At 41.6% G+C, this 17,545-nt stretch overlaps 1 long non-coding RNA gene and 1 pseudogene across 3 annotated transcripts in view; both read left to right on the forward strand.

Moving 5' to 3' along the window:
- LOC309643550 overlaps nt 1-17,545 on the forward strand; it is an 813,743-nt gene that overhangs the window by 192,691 nt on the left and 603,507 nt on the right. The gene's annotated exons all lie outside the window — the stretch shown is intronic.
- On the forward strand, nt 3,245-9,077 carry LOC309643528 (small ribosomal subunit protein uS2 pseudogene; annotated as a pseudogene). The gene has a single exon. The product of its transcript is annotated as a small ribosomal subunit protein uS2 pseudogene (transcript).

Genomic DNA, 17,545 nt, shown 5'->3' on the forward strand with positions numbered 1-17,545 from the left:
CGGGTTTGGGGAAAATTAGTTGGATTTTATATTATGGAATCTGAGGTGCATGCAGGCCACCCAGGTGAGAGATGTTTGGTTGGCAGTAGGAAGTGCACGTGATAGGCCGGAACCAGAGGAGAGCCCCTGAGCCATGCCTGGGTGTGAGTTGCAAGTCCAGATGCCTGGGAAGCAGCATCCCAAGTGCTGCTTTGTGTTGCTCAGATTGCAGCTGGATTAAATATTCAGGTCTACTTGTCACCTTTAGAAGGAAACCTGGAAGATCCCCCAAAGGCAGCTAGATGATGAAGAATCTGGATTCTACCTTACCTGAGATACCCTTAGTCTGGAAAAGAGAATGCAAAGAGGGAATGATAAATTTCTTTAACTGTTAGCAGGGATTCGGGAGACAGATATTTAGGTAGAAAAATGCAGCTCAAAGTCAGCGGTTCCCTTCTCACTAAAAGACTGCACAGGGAGCGGAGGCCAGTCAGCTGCCTGGGCTTTCTGCAGTTGGACAGAGTGAGAGAAGAGCGATCACATTTGGGTATGGGGAAGGCAGCTGCCACCAGAGGGCAGTCACACTTTGAGAACCCCAGCCGGCCAAACCGAGCAGCTGTACCTGAGGCTTTTGCAGGGGAAATGCACAGTGTGGTCACAGATCGCCAACACGTGGGTGGGTAGGAGGGTAAGTCAGAATTTAGAGCCTGCAGGTTCCCAGGGTAGCAGGTAATTTGATTCATTTACCTGGCCATTCAGATTTAACCGGTTAATTTCTCTACATGGAAAATTGGCTTTTGAATTTCCTTTCTCTTGTAAGGGAAGCTTCCCACTCTTTCCAGAACACTGTACACTCAGACTAGATTGAGGTAATAGCTTCCTTTGTATCTGAAGAGGTTGCTGTGATCTCAGTCACAGACAACTTATGAGTTTAAGGAAATATTAAACAGTAATGGTGGAGCCTGAAAGATTGATACAGACTCTACCAGTGCAGAGATATTTGTGGATTTTAGTAGTGGCTACTCTTTCTGGAGTGTGACAAGAGATAATAGGGGTTTAACTCTTTCAATCACACTATGACAATGCTGCAAACTGTGTGATGCTATTTTATTTAACAAATGAGCAAACCAAACCTCAGAGAGACTATCTACCAGATCCAAGGTATCACAACCAGAAAATAGCAGGACTGAGGTTTGAGCCCAGATGTGTTTTGCTCTAAAGGCCCTGTTTTTGGTTCTGCACAAGGTCTTTACTCTGCTGTCAAAACTTCTTCCAAGAACAGCATGGACAAGGCAGGAAGGAGATATGAAAATGCATCCAGGAAAGCATTTGGGATGTCCTGATGTTCTCCAGCTTTGACCCCAGAGCAATGAAAACTTTCTCTGCAGGGAGATAGTGGCAGCTCTCTGACCTTTAACAGAAGGAATTTGTGCCATGACTGATATTTAGGTGCTGCCATAGTTCATCTTAATCTGCTTGGCAATTAAACCGCGTATTTTCCCATGCAATTAAACCACTTTGCATGTGATTTTTAATAAACCAAGTCATCTCCAGTGAGGGGAGGAAGGAGCTATCTGGACATCAGGACTAAGATCTAAGTCCCTATGGAGGAGAAAATAGATTAACTCCTCCTCTCAGGAGAAAAGATGGAGCAGAATCTATCCTCTACCCTCAATTGGCTTGATCACCTGCACCCCACACCACTCAGGGGAATTTGGGAGGGAAACAGACTTATGGCCCTTTGACGACTTGAGAGGGAGCCTTGCACTGGAGTCAGGAGATGCCACTGGAGCTCCTCATTTTTCAATTTGGAAGCTACTCTTTCATAGTAATAATAATGGTCCCAGTCATAAAAGATACCATATCAAAGTTAAATGTAAAAAACATATCCTTTCTACAGTATTGAACTAATGTTAAAGGCGTGATGCTCTCAGTTGAAAACAACCATTTTAAACAGCAATAATAACAAGAAAATAAGCATGTTTTGAGATTCTTCCTTTCCACCCTGTCAGGCACCCCTGCTTGGTGCTGTTTCGGTACATGAGCACAACGGCCTATGCAGCTCTTCGCTTGGTATAAATGTTTTGGAAGCTGGCGTTGCTAAGCTATGGCCAATTTCAAATGCAAAAATATACTTCCCCTGGAAAACATGCTTGCTACAACCTTCATGCCACCTTCGACTATTTGTGTAGTTCCTAAGTGGAATATGTTTGGTTTATGCAAAGCTGAAGGAAAAGGAAAACGGAACAAATATCCAAAAGCATGTTGCTATGTCTTCTCTCTGTACCTTCAAACAATCACACATTTACTCATGAGAGATGCTGAACAAGGTCATCAGATCTAGAGGACACTAGATTTTTTGAGTTGATGATATATTGATCATATTTTCCTTCACAGAGACTGCATTTTTTTTTAAGTATTTGTTTATTTATTTATTTATGGCTATGTTGGGTCTTTGTTTCTGTGCGAGGGCTTTCTCTAGTTGCGGCAAGCGGGGACCACTCTTCATCATGGTGCGTGGGCCTCTCACTATCGTGGCCTCTCTTGTTGCGGAGCACAGGCTCCAGACGCGCAGGCTCAGTAATTGTGGCTCACGGGCTTAGTTGCTCCGCGGCATGTGGGATCTTCCCAGACCAGGGCTCAAACCCGTGTCCCCTGCATTAGCAGGCAGACTCTCAACCACTGCGCCACCAGGGAAGCCCAAGACTGCATTTTTGAAAAGTAGGAAGTTATGTATTTTTTATTTAAACTCCATGTACAGGGCTATGATTTATTTGTATTTTATTAATTAGTTTACACATAAGAGTTGTGTACTGAGTGTCACTTCTATGTCAGGCACAGTGGTGGCCAACAGATTCTGATTAGAATCCACTTAGAGTCTTAAGCCCTAGCATATTGCGGTTTTATTGTTCACAATTAGGAGAGTTTTATGGTACTTTTCTTGGTAGTTTCTGTGGTACTTTTACTTTATGGTACTTTCTATGGTACTTTTCTATGGTACTTTCTAAAGTACTTTCTATGGTACTTTTACTTTATGGTACTTTCTTTTGATACATTGTATTAGTTTCCTATTGCTGCTGTAACAAATTTCAATAAATTTTATGACTTATAACAACACAAACCTAATATCTCACAGTCCTCCCAATTAGAGTTACTGCAATCCAGGTGTCAGCAAGGATGTGTTCCTCCTTTCCGCACTACCCAGACAGGGGTCCATACGACATTGTTCTGGACTCCCATCCTAACTTAAAGGGAAACCTTCACAATGTCTGGAGCCCTTGATGTCCTGCAAGTGAAGGAGGAGGATGTCCTCAAATTCCTTGCAGCGGGAACCCACTTAGGTGGCACCAACTTTGACTTCCAAATGGAACAGTACATCTACAACAGGAAAAGTGATGGCATCTACATCATAAATCCGAAGAGAACCTGGGAGAAGCTTCTGTTGGCAGCTCGTGCCATTGTTGCCATTGAATTCCCAGCTGATGTCAGTGTCGTATCCTCCAGGAATACTGGCCAGCAAGCTGTGCTGAAGTTTGCTGCTGCCACTAGAGCCCTATTGCTGGCCATTTCACTCCTGGAACCTTCACTAACCAGATCCAGGCAGCCTTCCGGGAGCCAAGACTTCTGGTGGTTACTGATCCCAGAGCTGACCACCAGCCTCTCACAGGGGCCTGTTACGTTAACCTGCCTCCCATTGCTCTGTGTAACACAGACTCTCCGCTGTGCTATGTGGACATTGCCATCCCGTGCAACAACAAGGGAGCTCACTCAGTGGGCCTGATGTGGTGGATGCTTGCCCGGGAAGTTCTGCATGTGCGTGGGACCATCTCCTGTGAACACCCATGGGAGGTCATGCCTGATCTCTACTTCTACAGAGATCCTGAAGAGATTGAAAAGGAATAACAGGCAGCAGCTGAGAAAGCTGTGGCCAAGGAGGAATTTCAGGGTGAATGGACCACTCCTGCTCCTGAGTTCACTGCTATCCAACCTGAGGTGGCGGACTGGTCCAAAGGCATGCAGGTGCCCTCTGTGCCCACTCAGCAGTTCCCCACTGAAGACTGGTCTGCAGCTCCGACTGCTCAGGCCACTGAATGGGTAGGAACAACCCCTGAGTCGTCTTAAGCTGTTCTTCCACAAACTCTTCAAATGCAAATAGGTTGACGGAAAACAAACAGTTTCTTAAAAAAAAAAAAAAAAAAGAATGTGTTTCCTTCTGAAGGTTCTAGGAGAGAATCAAGTCCTTGCATTCTCTTTGCTGATGGTCCCTTCCCTCATTTTCAAATCCAACAGGGTAGCATCTTCAAATCTCTCTGTTTCTCTCCTCTCTCTCTCTCTCTCCCCCCCTCCTCCCCCCCGACCTCTGCCTCCGTCTTCACATCTTCTCTGACTCTCTTGCTTCCCTCTTATAAGCAGCCTTATGATTACATTGGGTCCACCCAGATAATCCAGGGTAATAATCTTGCCGAATCACATTTGCAGTCTCTTGAGCATGTAAGGTAACATCTACACAGGTTCTGGGGATTACGACATAGACTTCTATGTGTGTGTGTGGTGTTCGGGGGGACGTTATCCCACCTACCACATTCGCATATTGAACTCATCTCCTAGTTAAAATTCCCCTGCTTACACTGTTCTGTGTACTTTAAAAAATGAAGTGTTTTTGAAACATTTTCCCAAAAAATGACATGAAGAAATGTACACCCTTTTTGGGTCTTCACATAGAATGTAGGACCAATCCTCTGGATATCAGGGCAGATCTTCTAGGAAGTGAATTTCTAGGTGTTGTAGAAGGAAACTGCTCATTGAGTCCAAATTTTCTTAGCACAGCACCCCCCAAAAGTTCAGTTTCTCTAGCTAAAGGTAAAAGCTCTCTGAGTTCTACTGGATGGTACTCTGGGGAATATTTTTGTGTGCTGAACACAATTAGAATTATAATTCTTTTCTTGCATTTATGCATATTAAAATAGAATATCAACTTAATGTTTTGACTCTTAATAAGTTTTCCCCAAAAGGAGATCGTTACTCACGGTTCACACAGTGTGAAAGCCACGAATGTGTCCCTTGGCAGCCTGAGACTTACTGTGACTCTATTTCCATACTGAATACAAATTCATATAAAAATATATTCATTCCCCTATTCTCCCTGCATTGAGGTTTACGAATGAATAAATGGTGGGTTAGCAGTTCTAAGAATATTGGGGCAGGGTCATAAGGACTTATGCCTGCTGGAAAGATCCTTTGGGGCAAGAGAGGTCTATTAGCCCATTCCATGTTTCCCAAGCTGAGGGAGAGGCCAGAGGGCCACATTCTGAGCTGAGAGGTTTTGAAACTTTGCTTTCCTTGGCCCTACAAAGCGTAAGCTTTCTGATATTTCTCTCTCTTAAGCTATTTAATGAGGAGGAAGAGAGACATTTTCCCCAGTATTGAGTGGAAAGGAAGAGTAGATGAGAAGGTATGGCTGGAGGATTTCTAAACCCACAACTACACCCCAGTTTACTCCAAAGATGGAGACACTGTAGCATGAACAGCTGAAGTAGCATTTTGCTCTTCGTTGAAGGTATTTTCTGCAGAGTTTTGGAAGATCTATGAACTAGTGGGAAGAAACCACATATATATAGGCCTTGATACACACACACACACATATTTAGATTAATAAGTTCGTGTTTTAATTAGCCAATGATACAGTGTCATATTATCAATAAACTGGCCATCAAGGATGAAGGAATGAAGTGAGGAAGAGGTTTCCTGGGCCTCAGAGACTCTGATAGGAGCCCAAAGCTGTTGATACTAGTGTTTGTGCAAGAAACGGTTTCATGAGATCAAGAGAACTCAACTCTTGCTATGGCGTAGTCCTATAAGCTTATATTATCATTCAGGAAGAATATACCTTACATTTGACAGAAGGTTTTCAAACATCAAGACATCCGTGTTCTTGATCCAAATTCAGTGTCAGCGAAGATTGAGTCATCGCTTCTTATTGGCAGTTGTTGCTTTACTTTATAATACCTCTTATATTAGTTATCCTTTGGGGGCACCATGATGAACTTCAGATCTTTTATTGACTTAGTGTTTTGTTTTTTTTTTTGATATTTATTTACTTAGGCTGCTCCTGGTCTTAGTTGCGGCATGTGGGATCTTTGTTGCTGCATGGGAGATCTTTAGTTGCAGCATGTGGACTCTTAGTTGTGGCATGTGGACTTCTTAGTTGTGGCATGCAGACTCCTTGTTGCAGCATGCAGACTTCTTAGTTGCAGCATGCGGACTCTTAGTTGTGGCACGCATGTAGGATCTAGTTCCCTGATCAGGGATCGAACCCGGGCCCCCTGCATTGGGAGTGCGGAGTCTTACCCACTGGACCACCAGGGAAGTCCCTGAGTGTTTTTTCTTTTCTTTTTTTATAGATCTTTATTGGAGTATAATTGCTTCACAATACTGTGTTAGTTTCTGTTGTACACCAAAGTGAATCAGCCATACGCATACACATGTCCCCACATCCCCTCCCTCTTGAGCCTCCCTCCCACCCTCCCTATCCCACCCCTCTAGGTGGTCACAAAGCACGGAGCTGATCTCCCTGTGCTATGCAGCTGCTTCCCACTAGCTATCTATTTTACGTTTGGTAGTGTATATATGTCCATGCCACTCTCACTTCGTCCCAGCTTCCCCCTCCCCCACCACATCCTCAAGTCCATTCTCTATGTCTACGTCTTTATTCCTGCCCTGCCACTAGGTTCATCAGTTCCATTTTTTTTTTGATTCCATATATATACGTTAGCATATGGTATTTGTTTTTCTCTTTCTTACTTCACTCTGTATGACAGACTCTAGGTCCATCCACCTCACTACAAATAACTCAATTTCGTTCCTTTTTATGGCTGAGTAATATTCCATTGTATATATGTGCCACATCTTCTTTATCCATTCATCTGTCTATGGACATTTAGGTTGCTTCCATGTTCTGGCTATTGTAAATAGTGATGCAATGAACATTGTGGTACATGACTCTTTTTGAACTATGGTTTTCTCAGCGTATATGCCCAGTAGTGGGATTGCTGGGTCATATGGTAGTTCTATTTTTAGTTTTTTAAGGAACCTCCATACTGTTCTCCATAGTGGTTGTATCAATTTACATTCCCACCTACAGTGCAGGAGGGTTTCCTTTTCACAACACCCTTTCCACCATTTATTGTTTCTAGATTTTTTGATAATAGCCATTCTGACTGGTGTGAGGTGATACCTCATTGTAGTTTTGATGTGCATTTCTCTAATATTCAGTGATGTTGAGCATCTTTTCATGTGTTTGTTGGCCATCTGTATGTCTTCTTTGGTGAAATGTCTATTTAGGTCTTCCACCCATTTTTTAATTGGATTGTATGTTTTTTTGATATTCAGCTCCATGAGCTATTTGTATATTTTGGAGACTAATCCTTTGTCTACTGTTTCATTTGCAAATGTATTCTCCCATTCTGAGGGTTGTCTTTTTGTCTTGTTTATGGCTTCCTTTGCTGTGCAAAAAGCTTTTAAATTTAATTAGGTCCCATTTGTTTATTTTTGTTTTTATTTTCATTACTCTAGGGGGTGGGTCAAAAAAGATCTTGCTGTGGTTTATGTCGAAGTGTGTTTTTCCTATGTTTTCCTCTAAGAGTTTTATAGTGTCTGGTCTTACATTTAGGTCTTTAATCCATTTGAGTTTATTTTTGTGTATGGTGGTAGGGAGTGTTCTAATTTCATTCTTTTACATGTACCTGTCCAGTTTTCCCAGCACCACTTATTGAAGAGGCTGTCTTTTCTCCATTGTATGTTCTTTCCTCTTTTGTTGTAAATTAGGTGATCAATGTCCATGGGTCTATCTCTGGGTACTCTATCCTGTACCATTGATCTATGCCAGTACCATACTGTTTTGATTACTGTAGCTTTGTAGTATACTCTGAAGTCAGGGAGTCTCATTCCTCCAGCTCCGTTTTTCTTTCTCAAGATTGCTTTGGCTATTTGGGGTCTTTTGCGTTTCCATACGAATTGTAAAACTTTTTGTTCTAAATCTGTGAAGAATGCCATTGGTAGTTTGATAGGGATTGCATTGAATCTGTAGATTGCTTTGGGTAGTATAATCATTTTCACAATATTGATTCTTCCAATCCAAGAACATGGTATATTTCTCCATCTGTTTATGTCATCTTTGATTTCTTTCATCAGTGTTTTATAGTTTTCTGAGTACAAGTCTCTTGCCTCCTTAGGTTGGTTTATTTCTAGGTATTTTATTCTTTTTGTTGTGATGGTAAATGGGAGTGTTTCCTTAATTTCTCTTTCTGACTTTTTGTTATTAGTGTATAAGAATGCCAGAGATTTCTGTGCATTAATTTTGTATCCTGCAACCTTACCAGATTCATTGATTGGTGCTAGTAGTTTTCTCATGACATCTTTAGGATTTTCTATATATATTATCATGTCGTCTGCAAACAGTGACAGTTTTATTTCTTCTTTTACAATTTGTATTCCTTTTATTTCTTTTTCTTCTCTGATTGCTGTGGCTAGAACTTCCAAAACTATGTTGAATAATAGTGGCGAGAGTGGACATCCTTGTCTTATTCCTGATCTTGGAGGAAATGCTTTCAGTTTTTCATCATTGAGTATGATGTTTGCTGTGGGTTTGTCACATATGGCCTTTATTATGTTGAGGTAGGTTCCCTCTATGCCCACTTTCTGGAGAGTTTTTATCATAAATGGGTGTTGAATTTTGTCAAAAGCTTTTTCTGCATCTACTGAGATTATCATATTGTTTTTATTCCTTAATTTGTTAATATGGTGTATCACATTGATTGATTTGCGTATATTGAAGAATCCTTGCATCCCTGGGAAAAATCCCACTTGATCATGGTGTATGATCCTTTTGATATCTTGTTGGATTCTGTTTGCTAGTATTTTGTTTAGGATTTTTGCATCTATTTTCATCCGTGATATTGGTCTATAATTTTCTTTTTTTGTGTGATATCTTTTTCTGGTTTTGGTATCAGGGTGATGGTTGCTTTGTAGAACGAATTTGGGAATGTTACTCCCTCTGCAATTTTTTGGAAGAGTTTGAGAAGGAGCAGTATTAACTCTTCTCTAAATGTTTGGTAGAAGTCGCCTGTGAAGCCATCTGGTCCTGGACTTCTGTTTGTTAGAAGATTTTTAATAACAGTTTCAATTTCATTACTTGTGATAGGTCTGTTTATTTTTTCTAATTCTTCCTGGTTCAGGCTTGGAAAATTGGACCTTTCCAAGAATTTGTCAACTTCTTGGTGTTGTCCATTTTATTGGCATATGTTTATTTGTAGTAGTCTCTTATAATCCTTTGTATTGCTGTGGTGCCAGTTGTGATTTCTCCTTTTTCATTTCTAATTTTATTGATTTGCATCCTCTCCCTTTTTTTTTCTTGATGAGTCTGGCTAAGGGTTTATCAATTTTGTTTATCTTCTCAAAGAACCAACTTTTAGTTTTATTGATCTTTGCCATTGTTTTCTTTGTTTCTATTTCATTTATTTCTGCTCTGATATTTATGACTTCTTTCCTTCTACTGACTTTGGGTTTTCTTTGTTCTTCATTCTCTAGTTGCTTTAGGTGTAGGGTTAGATTGTTTATTTGAGATTTTTCTTGTTTCTTGAGGTGAGATTGAATTTCTATCAACTTGCCTCTTAGAACTGCTTTTGCTGCCTCCCATAGGTTTTGGGTTGTCGAGTTTTTGTTGTCATTTGTTTCTATGTATTTTTAAATTTCTTCTTTGATTTCTTCAGTGGTCTCTTGGTTATTTAGTAGCATCCTGTTAGCCTCCGTGTATTTGTGTTTTTTTCAGTTTTTTTCCTGTAATTGATTTCCAATCTCATAGCATTGTGGTCAGAAAAGATGCTTGATACAATTTCAGTTTTCTTAAGTTTTCCGATGCTTGAGTTGTGACCCAAAATGTGATCTATCCTGGAGAATGTTCCATGTGCACTTGAGAAGAAAGTGTATTCTGTGACTTTCAGGTGGAATGTTCTATAAATATCAATTAAGTCTATCTGGTCTATTGTGTCATTTAAAGCTTGTGTTTCCTTATTTATTTTCTGTTTCGATGATCTGTCCATCGGTGTAAGTGGGGTGTTAATGTCTCCTACTATTATTGTGTTACTGTTGATTTCCCCTTTCATGGTTGTTAGTATTTGCTTTATGTATTGAGGTGCTCCTACGTTGGGTGCATAAACATTTATAATTGTTATGTCTTCTTCTTGGGTTGATCCCTTGATCATTATGTAGTTTCCTTCCTTATCTCTTGTAACACTATTTTAAAGTCTATTTTATCTGATACACGTATTGCTATTCCAGCTTTCTTTTGATTTCCATTTTCATGGAATATCTTTTTCCATCCCTTCACTTTCAGTCTGTATGTGTCCCTAGGTATGAAGTGGGTCTCTTGTAGACAGCATATATATGGGTCTTGTTTTTGTATCCATTCAGCCTGTCTGTGTCTTTTGGTTGGGGCATTTAATTCATTTATATTTAAGGTTATTATCAATATGTATGTTCCTATTCCCATTTTCTTAATTGTTTTGGGATTGTTTTTGTGGGTCTTTTTCTTCTCTTGTGTTTCCCGCCTAGAGAAGTTTCTTTAGCATTTGTTGTAAAGCTGGTTTGGTGGTGCTGAATTCTTTTAGCTTTTGCTTGTCTGAAGAGCTTTTGATTTCTCCATTGAATCTGAATGAGATCCTTGCTGGGTGGAGTAATCTTGGTTGTAGGTTTTTCTCTTTCATCACTTTAAGTATATCCTGCCACTCCCTTCTGGCCTGCAGAGTTTCTGCTGAAAAATCAGCCCATAACCTTATGGGGATTCCTTTGTATGTTATTTTTGTTTTTCCCTTGCTGCTTTTAAAATTTTTTCTTTGAATTTAATTTTTGTTAGTTTGATTAATATGTGTCTTGGTGTGTTTCTCCTAGGGTTTATCCTGTATGTGACTCTCTGTGCTTCCTGGACTTGTGTGACTATTTCTTTTCTCATGTTAGGGAATTTTTCCACTGTAATCTCTTCAAATATTTTCTCAGACCCTTTCTCTTTCTCTTCTTCTGAGACCACTATAATTCGAATGTTGGTGCTTTTAGTGTTGTCCCAGACATCTCTGAGATTGTCTTCAATTCTTTTTTTTTAAAAATTTATTTATTTATTTATTATTTATTTTTATGGCTGTGTTGGATCTTCATTTCTGTGCGAGGGCTTTCTCTAGTTGTGGCAAGCAGGGACCACTCTTCATCGCGGTGCGCGGGCCTCTTACTGTTGCAGCCTCTCTTGTTGCGGAGCACAGGCTCCAGAAGCGCAGGCTCAGTAATTGTGGCTCACGGGCCCAGCTGCTCCGCGGCATGTGGGATCTTCCCAGACCAGGGCTCGAACCCGTGTCCCCTGCATTGGGAGACAGATTCTCAACCACTGCGCCACTAGGGAAGTCCTGTCTTCAATTCTTCTCATTCTTTTTTCTTTATTCTGCTCCTCAGCAGTTATTTCCACCATTTTGTCTTCAAGCTCACCTATTCGTTCTTCTGCCTCAGTTATTCTGTTACTGATTCCTTCTAGTGTAATTTTCATTTCACTTACGGTGTTGTTCATCTCTGTTTGCTCTTTAGTTCTTCAAGATCTTTGTTAAATATTTCTTGTATTTTCTCAATCCGTACCTCCATTCTATTTCCAAGATTCTGGCTCATCTTTACTATCATTACTCTGATTTTTTTTTCAGGTAGATTGCCTATTTCCTCTTCATTTATTTGGTCTTGTAGGATTTTACCTTGCTCCTTCATCTGTGACATATTTATTGCCGTCTCATTTTTCTTTTTTTTGATGAGTGGGATTGTGTTCCTATCTTACTGGTTGTTTGGCCTGAGGCTTCCAACACTGGAGCTTGTAGGCTGTTGGGTAGAGCTGGGCCTTGGTGCCGAGTTGAGAACCTCCGTGAGACCTCACTCCGTTGAATATTCCCTGGGGTCTGAGGTTCTCTGTTAGTCCAGTTGTTCGGATTCGGAGCTCCCACTGCAGGATCTTTGGCCTGACCCCCAGCTTGTGATCCAAGATCCTGTAAGCCACGTGGGGTGGCAAAAAAAAAAAGAAAAAAAAAAGGAAGAATAACAAAGTAAAAAATAAAATTAGACTAGGAAACTAACAGATATGTTAAAAAGAATGTAAAAATAAAAATATAGATGAAACAACAACTGGGAGGTAAAACAGAACACAATAGTAAAAAAGACGAGGAGGAAAAAAAAAAGGTGGAAAAGGCCTTGGCTGTGGAGGGTGGAGCTTAAACAGGGGCGGGGCTTGGACAGTGGGCAGGGCCTATGCTTAGCACCCACAGGGCTGGAAAAGGCCCTGGGAGTTGTGGGGGGTGGGGCTTAGGCTCAGCGGAACAGAAGGGTCCTAGGCATGCCTCCTGCCTCTGGTCTCAGAGGGCAGGGGACTCCACCTAGGAGCCCAGCAGGCTTCAGGCTGAGTGAGCAGGGTAAACATCCTCCGCTCCTCTACTGCTCCTCTGGTCCCAGAGGGCCCCTCCCACCCATGTCTCCTGTTCTCCTCCTGGTCTCCCTCCTATGCCCCCAGGACCCATGCGGCCTGGAGGGGACCTTGGAGGGCAGGAGACCAGCCTGGGAGCTCAGTAAATTTCCCAGGGTCGAGTGAGCAGGGCCAATGCCCTCCGCTCCTCTTCCACTCCTCTGGTCCTGGAGGGCCCCTCCCACCTGCCTCTCCTGTTCTCCTCCTGGGCTCCCTCCTATGCCCCCAGGACCAAGAGGCCCCGGGGGGGCCCTCTGAGGGTGTAGGACCCAGCCCAATTGGGCAGGGGAAATACTGAGTGTGCTCCTCCTTGATCTGAGCCCCAGAGGGTCCCTTCAGGTGTGGGAACCCCTCCCCACTCTCAGCCACCCCTCAGGGGCGCTGGTCCTGTCTGGCCTCCACTTCTCCTTCTCCCACATCTTACCAGTTCGCTTGGGGGTTCCTCCTGTCTCCTTGGGCATTGAGGTCTCCCACCAGCATCTGGCAGGCACCCTAGTTGTATGGAGACACGAACCCCGCATCTTCCCACACCGCTGTCTTGACTCCTCAGATGTCCCTCAGTGTTTCTAATTGACAGCAATCTTTGTTTCTCTTTTGATGCTCAAATTGTCATAGTTTGAGAAGTAGGAGCCCTATCAAGTCCGTTCTTGTAGTCATTTTCATACATCTTTAAAAGTTAACCTTGCTTTCTAATATCAGCAAACTATTCCAAGATGGTCTTGAGTTCTCCTGCACTGAACGTGGACTCAGTGGCTCTCTAAAGTGCCCTGATTATCTTTGGTGGAGAATAATGTTAAAGACCAGACTCTGTATACTAGTGCTGAAGACTATATTGTTTCACAGGAGAACTGGCAGTAGATCCGAGTGACAAAAGAAAAGGGGCAATTTAAATCAGAGAAATTTGACCCCCAAATTTAGAACTCTCAATTTTCCTTTTCACTCTTGGTCCAAGCATCTTGAATGGATGCAGGTCAAAATCATCTAACATTAACCTCACCAAATTTCTGAAAACAGAAAAAAAAAAATAAGAACTTCTAATTTCCTTCTGGAGCAACATTTACAAAATAAATAATTCAGAATACACTGAGATATAGGATCCACATAAAATTATGTATAATCGTTGAAGGATAATAATAAAGGGTATAATGTAGGCAAATATAATCTTTTGTAGTTCTATTTAAGTTTCACTTTTAGTACTCTATAAGAACTATTTTTTTATTTCTCTTATAATGTTTGTATAATGTTTATTTCTGCTTTTAAAAAGACATTCAGATAAATGTAGATATTTATTATTTCAATATTCTAATGAGTTAACTTTCCCAAATCTAATTATAGTACCAGAATAAATAAACAAAATGATAATAAAAATTATCAGGCATTTTAACCAAAAATTTTATGTGCAACAGCTTTTGAAGGGCTGTTTAAATGCTTAGACACACGTGTACATGCACATCCTCACACAGAAACAATGTATATCTCACATCTGCACATCTAGATGGCAACATACTTCACATGTATTTTTATGTTTTCATTACACTTACATATTTCTTTATCTCAAGTTAGGAAGTGGTGAACTTGAGGTCCAGTAATTTCCCTCATGTAGGTTTCATTTTCACCAAAATATAAGTGGGCCAACCAGACTTCCAATTTGCTGCTTATGATTATATTGATGTCTGTTCCTATGTTTGTGTATTTCCACTGTTCTACCTTATTCCATTGTTTGACTATATTGCAATTTCTATGTTCTACTAATGAACACTTATGCAGTTCTCCATTTTGGTATTATAGACACTGCTGCAGTGACCATTCTAATACTTGACTCCTGAGACAAAAAACATAAAAGTTTATCTAGATTATATTCTTGGGTCTTATGATATATTTATTTTCAAATTTACTAGAAAATCTCAAATTGCTTTCTAAAGTAGTTGTACCAGTTTGCAAGTTTATTTAAACACTATCACTGTGGTTTTAATTTTCATTTTCCTTACTACCAGTGAGCTTGAGTAGCGCTTCAAGTGATATTTTTTTTTGGCCAGTGTTATTTCCTACTTTGTGAAATACCTGTTGGCACCTGTTGCCAATTTTTCTATTGGATCATCTGTCCTTTTTTATTGATAGTAATTAATTCTTAACTGCCCATGGATGTCTCCAGCAGAGACTTCCAACACTACCTGAAAGATCTAAACTGCATCAAATGCACTAGAATTCATTGCCATCCCACTAGTAGACTCTGCTACTCTCTTTTCCTCAAAAGCCCTCCTGTCTCCTTAGTTGAGAAGTCTGGGAAGCCCAGGTCCTTCCTCCCATCAGTCTTGGCGAAGAACTTAGTAGATATTCTTTGTCAGGGATTGAGCACCCTCATAGATCCTTAATCTAAGCCCAGAATATTTCCTTCCTGACTCTCTGGATCTTCTTTTATTTCTAGCAAAATGGGGGAAATCTTCCTTTTGACAGGGACTTGTTTGATTCTCATCCACCTATGTCTCGTTGCCTCTTTCAGTTTAACAGGGTTTGTTCTGGGCATTGTGACTACTTCCAGTGCAGGCCGTGGGGCCATGCCTCCACTTGTGGCCACTCATGCCTCTATCTCTGAGTGCAAAGCTGTTCCCATACTCTCCTCCTCTCCCACGTACCTGGTACTGCTATATCCTGTCAAGTCCTTCACAAGATGGCAGTCTTCTTCTTCTCAACTCCTAATTTTTCCCCACTAGTATTAACGTTTTATTACATTTTCTGATTTCACATATTCTTACTGATTGACCTAATAGTTGTACTCCTCTAATACAATATATTTTCCCTTGGTAAAACTCTAAAGTGACCCATTTATGAGAGAGGGAAGACGGTCTCAGATTTGTAGCCTTGGAGAAATCAGGCACATTGCTAGCCATCCACTTTATCTCACTTGACTTCAATCCAGCAAGGTTTTCTTCTTCCCTGAATAAGATCCTATTCAAAACACAGTAGTTATGAAAGGAGGAGATCAAGGTGGCAGAGTAGGGGGACACAGAGCTCATCTCCCACCACAGACATCAAAAATACCTCTACATGTGGAGCAGTTCGCACTGAAACAAACTGGAGACTGGCAGAATGACTCTCATACAACCAAGGCTGTACCATGGAGTCAGGTAGGAAGGGAAGAGAAGTGATAAGGTTGGGACCTGTGCCCCTCGGAGGGAACACAGAAGAGGAGGGGGATTACATTGGCTTGAAGATCCTCCCTGGGGCGTGAGCAACTTGAACCATACGTTGGGTGCCCACGTCTGGGGCCCAACACTGGGAAGGATGAGTCCCCTTAGCTTATTTGAGAACCAATGGGACTGACAGCAGGGCTGTAAGAAGCCTAAACTCCACTTGTGAAACACACACACATGCTTGCTTACTCCTGAAGCAAGGCAGAAGCAGGCTAAAACTGCCTGGGACTCTGGCTGGTTTCCCAGAACTGCCCCAGCGTTTGCCCCAGCCTGATCTGAGTGCCCGCTCCAGCCCATTTTGCTCCATGGTAGAGCGCCACACTAGGGCGAAGGCCGCTGCAGCTGAGGAGAGTATGCAGTTGTAGGAGACAGAGCCGGTTTGACGCAGCACAGCAGCAGTGGTGTTCGTGGGGGTGGCAGATTGGGAGTGGTCTGGAGCTCTGACTGGTGCTAGGACCATGCCAACGTGCATACCAGCCCACACTGAGTGCCCACTCCAGCCCTTCACGCTCCTCCGCATGAGGGTGGAACTGCCTCCACTGAGGAGAGTATGCAGTTGAGGGGGACAGAGCCAATTCATACCTGACGCTCAGGGCTTCTGCTCCTGCAGCTGGGGAGCCGCACCCACCCCCAACAAGGTGGTACTGGCCACTGAGCAGAGGAGAAGCCCAGACTTACACTTGGCTCCGGCTCTAGCCTCTGCGTCTCCAGCCCTACTTCCTACCAAGGTGATAGCTGCCAGCACACCCTGGGGGAAGACATGACTTGTGCTCACTGCAGATCCAGCTCTCCCACCAAAGCCACTGGGCACACGCAGACTGAATAGGAATGCTCCCTCACAAGGACACTCCTTCAAGACTGGGATAGGAAACTGTTTCACTTAATTTTATAGAGACAGAGAAAGTTAAGCAATATGAAAAGAAAGAGGAATTAGTTTCCAATGAAAGAACAAGAAAAAGATCCTAAAAAAAAAAAAAAAAGCTAATAAAACAGAGATAAATAATTTACCGGATAAAGAGTTTGAAGCATTAGTAATAAAAATGCTAACTGAACTAAGGAAAAGAATAGATGAACACAGTGAGAATTTTAACAAGGAACTAGAAAATATAAAAAAGAACCAGTCAGAACTGAAGAATACAATAACTGAAATGAAAAACACACTAGAAGGAATTAACAACAGACTAGGTAATACAGAAGAACACGTCAGGGATCTGGAAGATGGAACAATGGAAATAACCTAATCACAACAGCAAAAAGTAAAACAAATTAAAAAATGAGAACAGTTTAAGGGACCTCTGAGTTAACGTCAGGCATACCAGCATTCACAATATAGGAGTCCTAGATGGAGAAGAGAGAGAGAAAGGGATTGTAATTGTATTTGATGAACTTATGGTGGAAAACTTCCTGAGCCTGAAGGAAGCAGATATCCAGGCAAGGGAAGCACAGAGTGTCGTAAACAAGATGAATCCAGCTTTTTTGGAAAAGGAAAGAAACGCAGGAAAAAAAACAAGATAAATGAAGACTGAGTGAATAGTTGCATAGACCCATATCCATAGAGGGCAGAGGATATGATTGACAACAGGAAAATTAGTGAGCTGTAGAAACATGAAACTCACATGCATTCTAGAAAGGAGAAAAAAAAAGGAAATGAGGGGGAGAGAGGAAAAAAAAAACCCTAGGAAATAGAATAACAGCCACACAGGGAAGAAAAATGATCGTGTCAGAATAGAGAGAGCTAAAATGAACAGTTAATGAAAGAATTTGTAAGGGAAGGACTGGGGCGTCATACAAGGAAAGATATATAGCATCAGGGGTTGGTCCTGCCCATAGCCTATTAGAC

Source organism: Balaenoptera physalus (genome assembly GCF_965194825.1).
Source record: "Balaenoptera physalus genome assembly, chromosome: 15".
Lineage (NCBI taxonomy): Eukaryota > Metazoa > Chordata > Mammalia > Artiodactyla > Balaenopteridae > Balaenoptera > Balaenoptera physalus.